Raw genomic sequence first — 13,300 nt, forward strand, 5'->3', positions numbered from 1 at the left:
CTGCAGGTTACCATTGACCAGAAACTTAATTTGACTAGCCATATAAATACTGATGCTACGAGAGTATTTCAGAGGCTGGGAATTCTTTAGCCAATAATTCACCACCTGATTCCCCAAAGGCTTTTCACCATCTACAAGGCACAAGTCAGGAGTGTGATGGAATACTCTCCAATTGCCTGGATGAATGCAGCTCCAACAACACTCAAGAAGCTCGACACCATCCAGGACAAAGCAGCCGGCTTGATCAGCATTTCATCCACTACCAGTGCACAGTGACTGCAGTGTGTGCCACCAAGGTTCCTTCAACAACACCTTCCAAACTTGCAGCCTCTATCTAGAACCTAGAAGAACAAGGGCAGCACATGCATGGGAACACCGCCACCTGCAAGTTCCCTTCCAAGCCCTACACCATCCTGACTTGGAACTATATTACCATTCCTTCACTGTCACTGGGTCAACATCCTGAAACTCCCTTCCTAACAGCACTGTGGGTGTAGCTACACCACTTGGACTGCAGCAGTTCAAGAAGCTAGCTCACCACCAGTGCTGATGGGCAATAAATGCCAGAGATGCTCACATTCCAAGAACGAATTTCAAAAAACCAGAGGTCATTAGTTTGAAATCATCAGCAAAAGATCTAGCGGGGTGATGAGGTTTTTTTTTTCACTTGGAGTTGTCGGGATCTGGAACACTGCCTGAAAAGGTGGTGGAAGCTGATACCATAAATAGTTTTCAATGGGAGCCAGACAGGTCCTTGAGCATGGGGAACTTACAGGGTTACGGATGAAAAGTCGGGGTATGGCACTAAACATGACTGCTGTTTCAAAGAGCTGGCACAGGTATGACAGGTCGAATGTCTGCCTTCTGTGCTGCAAGTTTCAGTGGCTGGTCTTTCAGGGTCAGCAGCAAAGCGATGGCACTTGCCACTGACCTCGAAAGCTGCCCAGAAAGATCTTGCGATCTCGGTGACATGAATTTCCCCTTTCTGTCATTAGTTTGATTCTGGCACCAAGTCTCGGGGATCCCCACATGTCCAGTAACACTGATGTCATCAAGCAGGCTAAGTAGCCAAACCAATTGAGAAATTCTCACATTCAGCTAACCAGGAAGTAAAACGCACTGATTATCATTCATTTTTGTAACAAGATAAAGATTGGGCATAAACACGACTGGTCTTCTGTGCTGTAACCATTCTATGATTCTATACACGGGAATAAAGTACAAGGTAAAATATCATAAACAAACTTTTAAGAAAATATTTTTGGTACATTGAAAAACTATGGAATTTTTATCATAACGTAGAAATTTGACATTCCAAAAATATAAAATCAGTTTTTTTTCTGGGCCAGGGAGGTTGTTCAGCAGTAGTTATAACTTAATACGCCATTTAAAACCCTGTTGCACCTCATTCAATAAGGTGTAACATTTAGGGTTTTTGTGCAGTGATATTACAGCGTAAAAGGGGAAGTTCACGTCAGTTCAGATGATTTGTAAAGATTGCTGTCGGTGGGGACTTCACCTGCATATCCTGTGGGGAATCACTGGTTGCAACTACTTGCTTTCTGCATTTAGCTGCGCATGAGAGGACGCCAGAAGAGGCTGTCAGTTTCACAGTTGTCGCGACGGCGGATGTTGACAGTTTCGCCATCATTACAAGCACAAAATCTGTGTCTATTATCTATTATCTCAATAGTCTCACTGTTTCTGTACTTGAGGGTTTTTTTAAATACAGTGTGCAGGAGTCTGTTTTCAAAAGCTTAGTTCATAATGCTAGTTATGGATAAAACAAATACTCTTTAACTATAAAGTGCCATACAACAGCATTGGCAGTGAAGTGACTAATTATCTCTGAATTGGAAGCACTTGCCTGTTAGCTAATTATAATCAAGCGCAAGTTTGTATCTGTGCTCAGCAAAGAGGGGAAAAATAATTAGTGTTCTTGTCTTCATAACGCTGCACAGATGGGAGTCCTGAGTGGTAAATTTAAAACAAGGTAGCACAAAAGAACATTGTTTTCTTTTCAATTAATTTGTGAACAAGAGCGTGCATGTGGATTGTTAACCCCTGGGAGACAGCAGCAGCATTTTACACCAACTCCTTCACTGCTGCTTGCCTCCTCTTAACTTCCACTCATTGTTTAGGTTGTCAATCTTATTCACCTCCCTCCCCGCTTACCAACTCCCCATGGCTCACTGAGCTATATATACTGAGTTAATCGTTCCACAGCCATGAGTGGTTCACAAGCCCCAGCATGAATTCTTAATGTGGCGATTGAGAATTCTGGCCTGTGGTCCAGTCACACTCCCTTGGCTCCACGATTGGCGGCCATGCCGTCAGATGCCTAGGCCCTAAGTTCTGGAATTCAATCTCTAAGCCTCTCCACCTCTCTTTCCTCCTTTAAGACGCTCCTTAAAACCTACCTCTTTGGCCAAGCTTCTGGTCATCGGCCTTAATATCGTCTTATGTGGCACAGTATCAAATTTTGTTTGCTAACACTCCTATGAAGCTCCTTGGGACATTTCACTACATTGAAGATGCTGATAAATGCAAGTTGTTGTCGTTGTTGCTCCTCCTCCTCCTCGGTGCCTGCACATCCTTCTGTAGTGCGCTGACCACAACCGTGCCAAGTACTTTGTGTCGTCTGGACAGTCTGTAGGAACTGCCAACCCAGCTGGATTGTCCCTGAGTCTCCAGAATGAAAGGCGAATCTCCAGGGCGTGGCTTCTAGCAAACTGGGAGAAAGCAGAGCGTCACATCCATTCCCTCTGAGCATGGACAATCTGTGTCTGAGTCACTGCTCCTTCCATATCTCCCCCTCCGCAATTTCTCCCTGTTTAAACTGCAACCTCAATTTTAACACCATACCCCCCACTGATCTCCACCCTCTGACCCCCGTCTGATCTCCACCCTCTGACCCCCCTCTGATCTCCACCCTCTGACCCCCCTCTGATCTCCACCCTCTGACCCCCCTCTGATCTCCACCCTCTGACCCCCCTCTGATCTCCACCCTCTGACCCCCCTCTGATCTCCACCCTCTGACCCCCTCTGATCTCCACCCTCTGATCTCCACCCTCTGAGCCCCTCCGATCTGCACCCTCTGCCCCCTCCTCCAATCTCCATTCTGTGCCCCCCTCCGATCTGCACCCTCTGCCCCCTCCTCCAATATCCATCCTGTGCCCCCCTCCGATCTCCACCCTCTGACCCCCCTCGATCTCCATCCTCTGCTCCCCCAATTGCCACCCTCTACCCTCCCCACCACACCGATCTCCACCCTCTTGCCCCACCCAATCGCCAGGCTCTTGCCACCCTGATTGCGGCCCAGTGCTGCTGCTGCTTTACCAGTGCCTATGTCCACTCTTATGGGTCTCTGAAAGTGGCCTCTTAACATTAGAGATACCTCACGAAGAGCGGGCGGTCTGTCTGTCTTGCAGTCTATCAGGCAGGAGGCGGCCATGCAATATGCTATTAAGATAAGCAGGGTCTCCACCTCCCCTGTCGTACCGGATTTTCTGCAGCCGATTTTGGCCGTGCCACACCCTGCCCTGCTCACTGTTAATATTGGGGTCAGTGTCTGCTCCCCTCCCATGTTTACACCTCTTTATCACTGATGGCCTTGTGTATTTGTTCTCCCCTCATAATTTCCATTTTAATTGTCACGATTCATTCATTTCAAGGAAGGCTTGTTCAGCTTCAGTCCATTTCCCCTTGGCTTGCGCAAATCCTGCCTATCCCCATGCTGTGGTTTAAACAGCCTCGCATTCTCACTGGGTGAAGGAGTTTTTCCTACCCCCTGTTCTAACTCTTGTATCTATGGCCCCTTATTATAGACAAACAGCAGCAACAACTGCCTATGTTCATATAGTGCCTATAACTGAGTAAACTATCCCTTGGTGCTTCACAGGAGCAACCGAGCATAATCAAACAAAATTTGACACCGAGCCAGATAAAGATGTATTTGGACAGGTGACGAAAAACTTGGTTGAAGAACGAGGTGTTAAGGAAAGTCTTTAAAGAAAAGAGTCATAATGGTACAGAAGGAGGCCATTAGACCATCCCTGTATCTCGTCAGTCCCATTCCCGGGCTCTATCCCCGTAACCCTGCATGTTTATTTCCCTCAAGTGCCCATCCAATATCCTTTCAAAGTTATTCGTCGTCTCTGCTTTCACCTCCCGTCGTGGGCAACGAGTTTGAAGTCATTAGCACTAGCTGCGTAAAAAAGTTCTTCCTCCTTTAAAGATCTATGCACACGAACCCCCCCCCCCCACCCCCACCTTTTGTCCCTGTATACTGTTCAGAACTGTGTCATTAAGTCTATGTTGCCTCTTCCTATCCCTTTGCTAAAATGCATCACCTCATATTTCTCTATTAAATTCCATCTGCCACTTGTCTGCCATTCTGCCAGCTTATTTTATGTCCTGTTGCAGTTGATAGGGATCAGGAGAGAGGTAGAAAGGTTTAGGCAGGGAATTCCAGACCTTAGGACATTGGCAGCTGAAGTGATCACTGCCAATGGTGAAGCCATGAAAATCAGGGGATGCACAAAAGGCCAGAATTGGAGAATGGCAAGGAGCTCGGAGGGTTGTGAGGCTGGGAAAGGTAATAAAAATAGGCAGGGGATGAGGCCATGGAGGAATTTGAACACGAGGATTTTCTACAGTGCAACTCGTGTTACTGAGTATCATACAAAAAAAGAGGGTTGGGCCCCAACAAGGAGGAGGGGAAAAAGGCTGAAGGTCACGGGAGAGAGGAGGCAGAGATAGTTCTGGCAAAGCTTTTCGGCACCTCTCCGAATCTCTCCCTTCCTGGTCCAGCTCTGTTTTTCTTAAAAATATTTGCAGATTTCTTTGGCAAGAATTCCACATTAAAGGTGCCCCTGTATAAATTAAAGTTATTATTGCAAGAAGCTAATTAAAGTCAGAGACCAGAAAAAGGTTCACCTCGAAAAAGCTCACGACTTTGCTGCTCGAATCCCCACACAATAGCCTTCAGCTGTGGTTCAAATGGCTGCAACTGAGTCTCTCAGCTTATCTGGCAGATACTTAACAATATTTATTGCTGTTTGAGTGAAGATTTTTTCCTGGATATTTATCATGTTTCAATTTGCATGTCACCAATTTCTGTTTATATACTCTGACCCTACTTTATTGACTTCATTTGAAGGAGTAATCTGAGTTCATTTTATATTATATGGTCTCGGAGACTATATTGTCTCTCCCTCTTTGCTTCTTCATCCTCCTCTCACTGGATTCTAAAGATTAAGCCTTTCCTTATATATCCTCCCTTTTATAAGAGGGATCAGGCTTTTCCCTGCCCCTTTTCCAATGTGTTTTCCTTGCTACAATGATTGAACAGGCGTAGCCTGACCAGTTCATTGTCAAGCCTTGATGTAAACTTGTGCTTTACTGCCACATATCCCAGCTCTCTATTAACTCTTTATTGCTTCTAATGATATCTGGATGTTGAAAGTGATATGGTGATATGTCTAAGAGTAACTCCTCTCAGTCTTGGTCCCATTCCTTCCTTCCCTCTAGCCTATGTTGTTCTGATCCAATGTGTCATGCTTTACGTTGATCAATCTTAAATTTAATTTGTCAACCCAATTGTGTAATGGATCTAAATCCTTTTGCAGACTCGTTTTTTTGCCTCCTCTGTCGCCATTGCTTTCCTTTATTTGGCTGTTGGCTTTGACCAGCTTTTCTTTTGGTGTCCAGCTCGAGTATTTGCTGATGAGTGTTGGGTCTCTGTTAAAATGTTGTGTACAGTTTTGGTCACTCCATTATATGACAGGTCTGAAAGCAGCAGTGACTTGTCTACCAGTTATCAGCCCACAGGTATCACACTGCCTCTCCAGTGAAGTGTAGGCGCTGGAGACCTGTGGTTTAGTGGGTCTCACTCCCTCGCCTCTGAATCAGAAGGTTGTGGATTCGAGTCCCCTGCAGAGACTGGAGATCAGAACTATCTCTGCCCCGTCTCTCCCGTGACCTTCAGTCTGCTCTTTCAGGTGGACAGAAAAGATCCCAGGCACTATTTCGAATCCGAGCAGGGGAGTTCTCTCCTATGTTAATAAAAACAAGAAACGCTGGCAATACTCAGCAGGTCTGGCAGCATCTGTGGAGAGAGAAGCAGAGTTAACGTTTCAGGTCAGTGACCTTTCATCAGAACTGGCAAAGGTTAGAAATGCAATAGGTTTTTAGCAAATAAAGCTGGAGTGGGGCAAGAGATAACAAAAGGGAAGGTGTTGATAGTATAGAGGGCCACAGAGAATAACTGACAAGGAGGTCATGGAACGAAGGCAAATGGTATGTTAATGGTGTGCTGAAAGACAAAGCGTTAGTAGCAGAGAAGGTGTTAATGGACAGAAAAATGCCCAAAGCCCAAACATGAAAATAAAAGCAGTGGGCAGACACATGGTTAAAAAAAAAAGGATGATGAAACAAACTAAAATAAAATAAAAAGAAAAAATAGGGGGCCCGTCATGCTCTGAAATTATTGAACTCAATGTTCAGTCCAGCAGGCTGTAGCGTGCCTAATCGATAAATGAGATGCTGTTCTTCGAACTTGCGTTGATATTCACTGGAACACTGCAGCAAGCCCAGGACTAGATATGTGGGCATGAGAGTGGGGGGTGCTGTTGAAATGGCAAGCAACCGGAAGCTCGGGGTCATGCTTTCGGACTGAGCAAAGGTGTTCCGCAAAGCGGTCACCCAATCGGCGTTTGGTCTTCCCAATGTAGAGGAGATCACATTGTGAGCAGCAAATACAGTATACTACATTGAAAGAAGTACAAGTAAATGGCTCCTTCACGTGAAAGGAGTGTTTGGGGCCTTGGATAGTGAGGAGAGAGGAGGTAAAAGGGCAGGTATTACACCTCTTGCGATTGCAGGGGAAGATGCCGTGGGAAGGGGACGAGGTATTGAGGGTAATGGAGGAGTGGAGCAGGGTGTTGCGGAGGGAATGATCCCTTCGGAATGCTGAAGGTAGGGGAGGGGACGATGTGTTTGGTAGTGGCATCACGCTGGAGGTGGCGGAAATGGCGGAGGATGATCCTTTGGATGTGGAGGCTAGTGGGTAGAAAGTGAGGACAAGGGGAACCCTGTCGCGGTTCTGGGAAGGAGGGGAAGGGGTGAGGGTAGACGTGTGGGAAATTGGCCAGACATGGTTGAGGACCCTGTCAACCACAGTGGGGAGGTGGACAAATCCTTGATTGATTTCCTGCTCAAAATTTATTTCACAACCAATATCACCAAAAGAGATTGTCTGGTCATTACCTAATTGCTGTTTGTGGGAGCTTGCTGTGCGCAAATAAACTGCCATGTTTCCTACATGACAACAGCATCTACACTGTAAAGCTGTCAAGTGCTTTGAAACGTCCCAAGGTGGAGAAAGACACAATTGAAATGCAAGTCTTTTATTTCTTTAAAGACATGCTGTTAAAGATCATTTATTTTTATTTGTAGGGTTTCAGTTTTAACCATTGCTTTGCTTTCATTGGTTGTTGTGATAGCTGCTGGCACAGAGCAGTCTTGTGGTAGTATTATGGTTTGAAACTGAAGTATTCTATGTCACTTCAAAGGGATAGCAAGCCTAAGGCTCTGCCTTCCCAAAACTTGAGTTATCCAAAACTCTGCTCACCGTATCCTAACTCTCACCAAGTCCCATTCATCTATCACTTTTGTTCTTACTGATATACATTGGCTCCCAGTCTGGCAATGCTGTGATTTTAAAATTCTCATCCTTGTTTTCAAATTCCTCCATGACCTTGCCCATCCCTATCTGTGTAACCTCCACCAGCCCCACAACCAAGAACAAAGAACAGTACAGCACAGGAACGGGCCATTCGGCCCTCCAAGCCTGCGCCGATCATGATGCCTGTCTAAAATAAAATTTCTGCACTTCCGGGGCCCGTATCCCTCTATTCCTCTCCTATTCATGTATTTGTCAAGATGCCTCTTAAATGTCGTTATCGTACCTGCTTCCACCACCTCCCCCGGCAGCAAGTTCCAGGCACTCACCACCCTCTTGCCTCGCACATCCCCTCTAAATTATGCCCCTCGCACCTTAAACCTATGTCCCCTAGTAACTGACTCTTCCACCCTGGGAAAAAGCTTCTAACTATCCACTCTGTCCATGCCGCTTATAACTTTGTAAACCTCTATCATGTCGCCCCTCCATTTCCGTCGTTCCAGTGAAAACTATCCGAGTTTATCCAACCTCTCCTCATAGCTAATACCCTCCAGACCAGGCAACTTCCTGGTAAACCTCTTCTGTACCCTCTCCAAAGCCTCCACATCCTTCTGGTTGTGTGGCGACCAGAATTGCACGCAATATTCTAAGTGTGGCCTAACTAAGGTTCGGTACAGCTGCAGCATGACTTGCCAATTTTTATACTCTATGCCCCGACCGATGAAGGCAAGCATGCCGTATGCCTTCTTGACTACCTTATCCACCTGCGTTGCCACTTTCAGTGACCTGTGGACCTGTATGCCCAGATCTCTCTGCTTGTCAATACTCCTAAGGGTTCTGCCATTTACTGTATACTTCCCACCTGCATTAGACCTTCCAAAATGCATTACCTCACATTTGTCCGGATTAAACTCCATCTGCCATTTCTCCACCCAAGTCTCCAACCGATCTATATCCTGCTGTATCCTCTGACAATCCTCATCATTATCCGCAACTCCACCAACCTTTGTGTCATCCGCAAACTTACTAATCAGACCCTCCAACATCTCTGTATTACTCCACTTCCAGCCTCTTGAGCTCCTTCCACCTCCCACCAACTCTTCTGATTTGTGCTTCACCTGGAGCTGAAATGCTTGAGGCTACGTGTATGGAGCCAAGCTGCCCCTTCGCCTGTCCTCCTTGTTCTTGGGAGCAACAGGTGGAGAAAGGAAAGTATATTTTGCACTATATCCCCCAGAGACAGAGGCTTCAAAGACAAGTAAGAACCTTGACTCCAGTGCGTCATGCAGCAAATCTGCCGGATTTCAGGATGACAGGAACTCTCAGTATGAAAGATAATAAGAAATGGAGGATTACTCTTGGGTGCTGAGCTGCACTTGCTAACCTCTGCTGCTCCCAGTCCGCCAACGCTTCATTTAAAGTTCCCATCCTCATCTTTAAATCATCTCCTAGCCTCACTGCACCCCATTGTTCTAATTTCCTGCAACTTTCTCCGCTCCGTTGACTCTTTCCTCCTGCGCCACCACTGGAATTCCCTCCTTAAACTTTTCCACCTCTAAGGTGCTCCTTGCCTCTTTGTTCAATCCCCTCGGTCACTCTTAATATTTCCTTTTTTCAATAATTATGCCTCTGTAAATCACCTTCAAACAGTTTTTTAAATTAAAGGTGCTCTATGAATGCAAGTTGTTGTTTTTGACTCCATACTTATCCTATAGATGAGAGCATCTTCAGTATGCCCACTTCCTGTCTTGATTCTTCCACAATGGGCAGGCTTGCTGTGAAAACACCCCCTTCCCCGTGTCCAGGCCACCCCCTTCCCCGTGTCCAGGCCACCCCCTTCCCCGTGTCCAGGCCACCCACTTCTCCGTGTCCAGACCATGTCCCTTCTCTATGTCCAGGCCACTCCCTTCCCCGTGTCCAAGCCACGTCCCTTCCCCGTGTCCAGGCCACACTCCTCTCCATTCCCAGACCACTCCCGTCTCCGTATCCAGACCATGTCCCTTCCATGCCCATATCATGCCCGTGTGTGGAACAATTGTGGCAGGCAGTTGCAGAAAAGGAAGTCGTGTTGTGTGCTGCCTTGGAACTGTGATTTCCCTTGAGAGTGTAGTGTAATAGATAGTCACACTGTATAAAGGATGGATACTTATCTCGGCACTGCATTTGATGTCACTGATCTTTATCTGCCTGGAAGGGCATTGATTGCCCCAATTTTCCAAGTTGCAGCCACAGCCCTCCCAGAGCCCATTCAACTGAAAGGACTGGTGGGAATGCGGCCTAAATGCCTCACGTTGTTGGTACAGGTGCATGGTCATATTTCCAACTGGGAAAACAGGGCCTTCAGTCTCATCATTAAGTAGAATCAAACCATTACAAAGAATCAAGCTTTATTGACATGAGCAGTACAGACCAGAAAGGGTTACTGATCATGGTGTTGCAGTTAAGTTTAGCATGCTCAGTGGATGCTCAATCACCTAGAGTTTATGGAAATCTTTGCTAATGATAATTCAGCCTGTATAAGTCTCACTCATTTACACCTGAAGCCAGCAACTCCTCCTGACTTGATACAGTATTTATTATCTGTCTCTATTGAATCATTGAAAAGTGTGGAATAAAGTTCGTATTTTTTTGAATCCACAGCTACCATATTTACTCTCTCAGTGGAATCATTGTACCAGCCAAACGCTGCTTAGCAAGTTAATTTATTGTGGCCATTAAAGTATTGTGTTTGCTTACAGCCCTAATTACTGACTCCTTCTGCCGAATGTGTTGCAAGACTTCAACTCTATCTGATCGCCACACACAGATGCAGATGCCACATACACACACACTGTCTCACACACACACACTGTCTCACACACACACACTGTCTCACACACACACACTGTCTCACACACACACTCAGAGACATGCCATGAACAGTCAGACACACACATGCCACAAACACTGAGGTGCCCACACACACGCACTCAGAAATGCCACGAATGCTCACAAATATCCTCAGACACATGCCACATACATTGAGAGACACACGCACACTCAGATACATACATACACGCACATGCACACAAATATTCACAGAGACACACACTCAGGCGTTCAGACACTCACTCACACAAGCATGAGGGTCTGTGTGCTCTTCGTGTCAGCTTTCTTTATTAACATTTCCTATGATGGAGGATGTAACTGCAATATTATAAGCTTACTGAGGCAGTGGCAGACATTTAAAGGGATATTTCAGAATACACAGAATAGATACATTCCAACGAGAAAGAAAAATTCCAAGGGGAGAACCCACCATCCGTGGTTAACTAAAAAAGTTAAATAGTATCAAACTTAATGAAAAAGCATATAATTACCCAAAGATGGTGGCAAGTCAGAAGATTGGACAGAATATAAAAAACAGCAAAGAAGGACTAAAAGGTTAATAAGGAGCGAAAAATTAGAGTACGAGAGAAAGCTCGCTAGAAATATAAAGACTGATAGTAAGAGTTTCTATAGACATTTAAAAAAGAAAAGAGTTAACAAAGTGAGTGTTGATCCTATAGAAAGTGAGTCTTGGGGATTAATAATGGATAATAAGGAGATGGCAGATTAATTGAACAGATATTTTTGCATTGGTCTTCACCTAAAGGATACAAGTAACATCCCAGAATAGGTGTAAGTCAGGAAACGGAAGTGTGGGAGGAACTCAAGAAAATTACAATCACCAGGGAAGTGGTACTGAGCAAATTATTGGAGCTGCGGGCTGACAAGTCCCCCAGGTCCTGATAGACTTCATCCTTGGGTCTTAAAAGAAGTGGGCTAGTGAGATAGTTGATGCGTTATTTTCCAAAATTCCCTAGATTTGGGGAAGGTTCCATTAGATTGGAAAATAGCGAATGTAACTCCTTTATTCAAAAAGGGAGGGAGACAGAAAGCAGGAAACTACAGGCCAGTTAGCTTAACATCTGTCTTAGGGAAAGTGTTGGAAGTTATTATTAAAGATGTTGTAGCAGAGCATTTAGAAAAATTCAAGGTAGTCAGGCAGAGTCAACATGATTTTGTGAAAGGGAAATAATGTTTAACCAATTTATTGGAATTCTTTGAGGAAATAGGATAAAGGGGAACCGGTGGATGTACTGTACTTATCCAGAAAGCATTTGATAAGGTGCCAGGAAACAGAGTAGGCACAAATAGGCCATTTTCTGATTGGCAAGATGTAACGAGTGGTGTGCCACAGGGATCAGTGCTGGCGCCTCAACTTTTTACAATTTATATAAATGACTTAGATGAAGGGACCAAAGGTATGGTTGCTAAATTTGCTGATGACACAAAGGTAGGTAGGAAAGTAGGTTGTGAAGAGGACATAAGGAAGCTACAGAGGGATATAGATAGGTTAAGTGAGTGGGCCAAGATCTGGCAAATAGAGTATAATATAGGAGAATGTGAAATTATCCATTTTGGCAGGAAGAAAAAGAAACATATTATCTGAACGGTGAGAGATTGCAGAGCTCTGAGATGCAGAGGGATCTGGGTGTCGTCGTGCATGAATTGCAAAAGGTAAGTATGCAGGTATAGCAAGTAATGGGGAAAGCTAATGGAATGTTATTGTTTATTGCGAGGGGAATTGAATAGAAAAGTAGGGAGGTTATGCTTCAGCTATACAGGGCATTGGTGTGACCACATCTGGAGTACTGTGCACAGTACTGGTCTCCTTATTTAGGGAAGGATGTAAATGGTTTGGAAGCAGTTCAGAGAAGGTTTACTGGACTAATACCTGAAATAGGCAGGTTGTCTTATGAGGAAAGGCTGGACAGGCTAGACTTGTATCCGCTGGAGTTTAGAAGAGTAAGAGGCGACTTGATTGAAACATATAAGATCCTGAAGGATCTTGACAGGGTGGATGTGGAAAGGATGTTTCCTCCTGTGGGAGAATCTAGAAATTCGGGTCACTATTTGAAAATAAGAGGTTGCCCTCGTATGTTTGTCGGTTTGCAGTTTCTGGTATAAATGAGGATTAGGAGATGGAAACATATAAAAACAGGATGAGAATGTATACCTTTAACGTGTTCACTGTATCATATCTGAGAGGCCTGATCTAATTATCCCCTGACATCATCTCTCTCTAGCTGAAGATTACACTCGACCTCAATTTGGTCATCTTATATATCACCATAGACGGTTGGCTGGTTTATTTTTTATATATATATATATATATTAATATTAGTAATCTGCAAAACACTGCTCATGGTTAGTCTTAGGATGTGCTGCATCATAACAGGAACATACATTACACCATGTAGAAATGCAACATTATTCTCTGCTAACGCATAGTTGATTGCCTTTTTAAAGCTGCAAAATGTTAATTCATAAATAGCTTCTGGACAAGTTCATGAATCATTTTCCAGGCTGGAGATCAATACAACAGCAACAGCTTGCATTTATATAGCACCTCTAACATAGTTTAAAGGAAAAAGTCCCAAGGCACTTCACAGGCGTATTATCAAATAAAATTTGACCCTGGGCCACATCAAGAAATATTAGGACCGATGACCAAAAGCTTGGTGAAAGAGGTAGGTTTTAAAGAGTGCTTTAAAGGAAGGGAGAGAGAGGCGGGGAGGGTTAAGAGTGATT

The 13,300-nt window shown here is 44.8% G+C and overlaps 1 protein-coding gene across 5 annotated transcripts in view; it reads left to right on the forward strand.

Moving 5' to 3' along the window:
- Positions 1–13,300, forward strand: part of LOC137355917 (pyruvate carboxylase, mitochondrial-like) — a 1,077,083-nt gene that overhangs the window by 276,222 nt on the left and 787,561 nt on the right. The window lies entirely within an intron of this gene.

Source organism: Heterodontus francisci, chromosome 44 (assembly GCF_036365525.1).
Source record: "Heterodontus francisci isolate sHetFra1 chromosome 44, sHetFra1.hap1, whole genome shotgun sequence".
NCBI lineage: Eukaryota > Metazoa > Chordata > Chondrichthyes > Heterodontiformes > Heterodontidae > Heterodontus > Heterodontus francisci.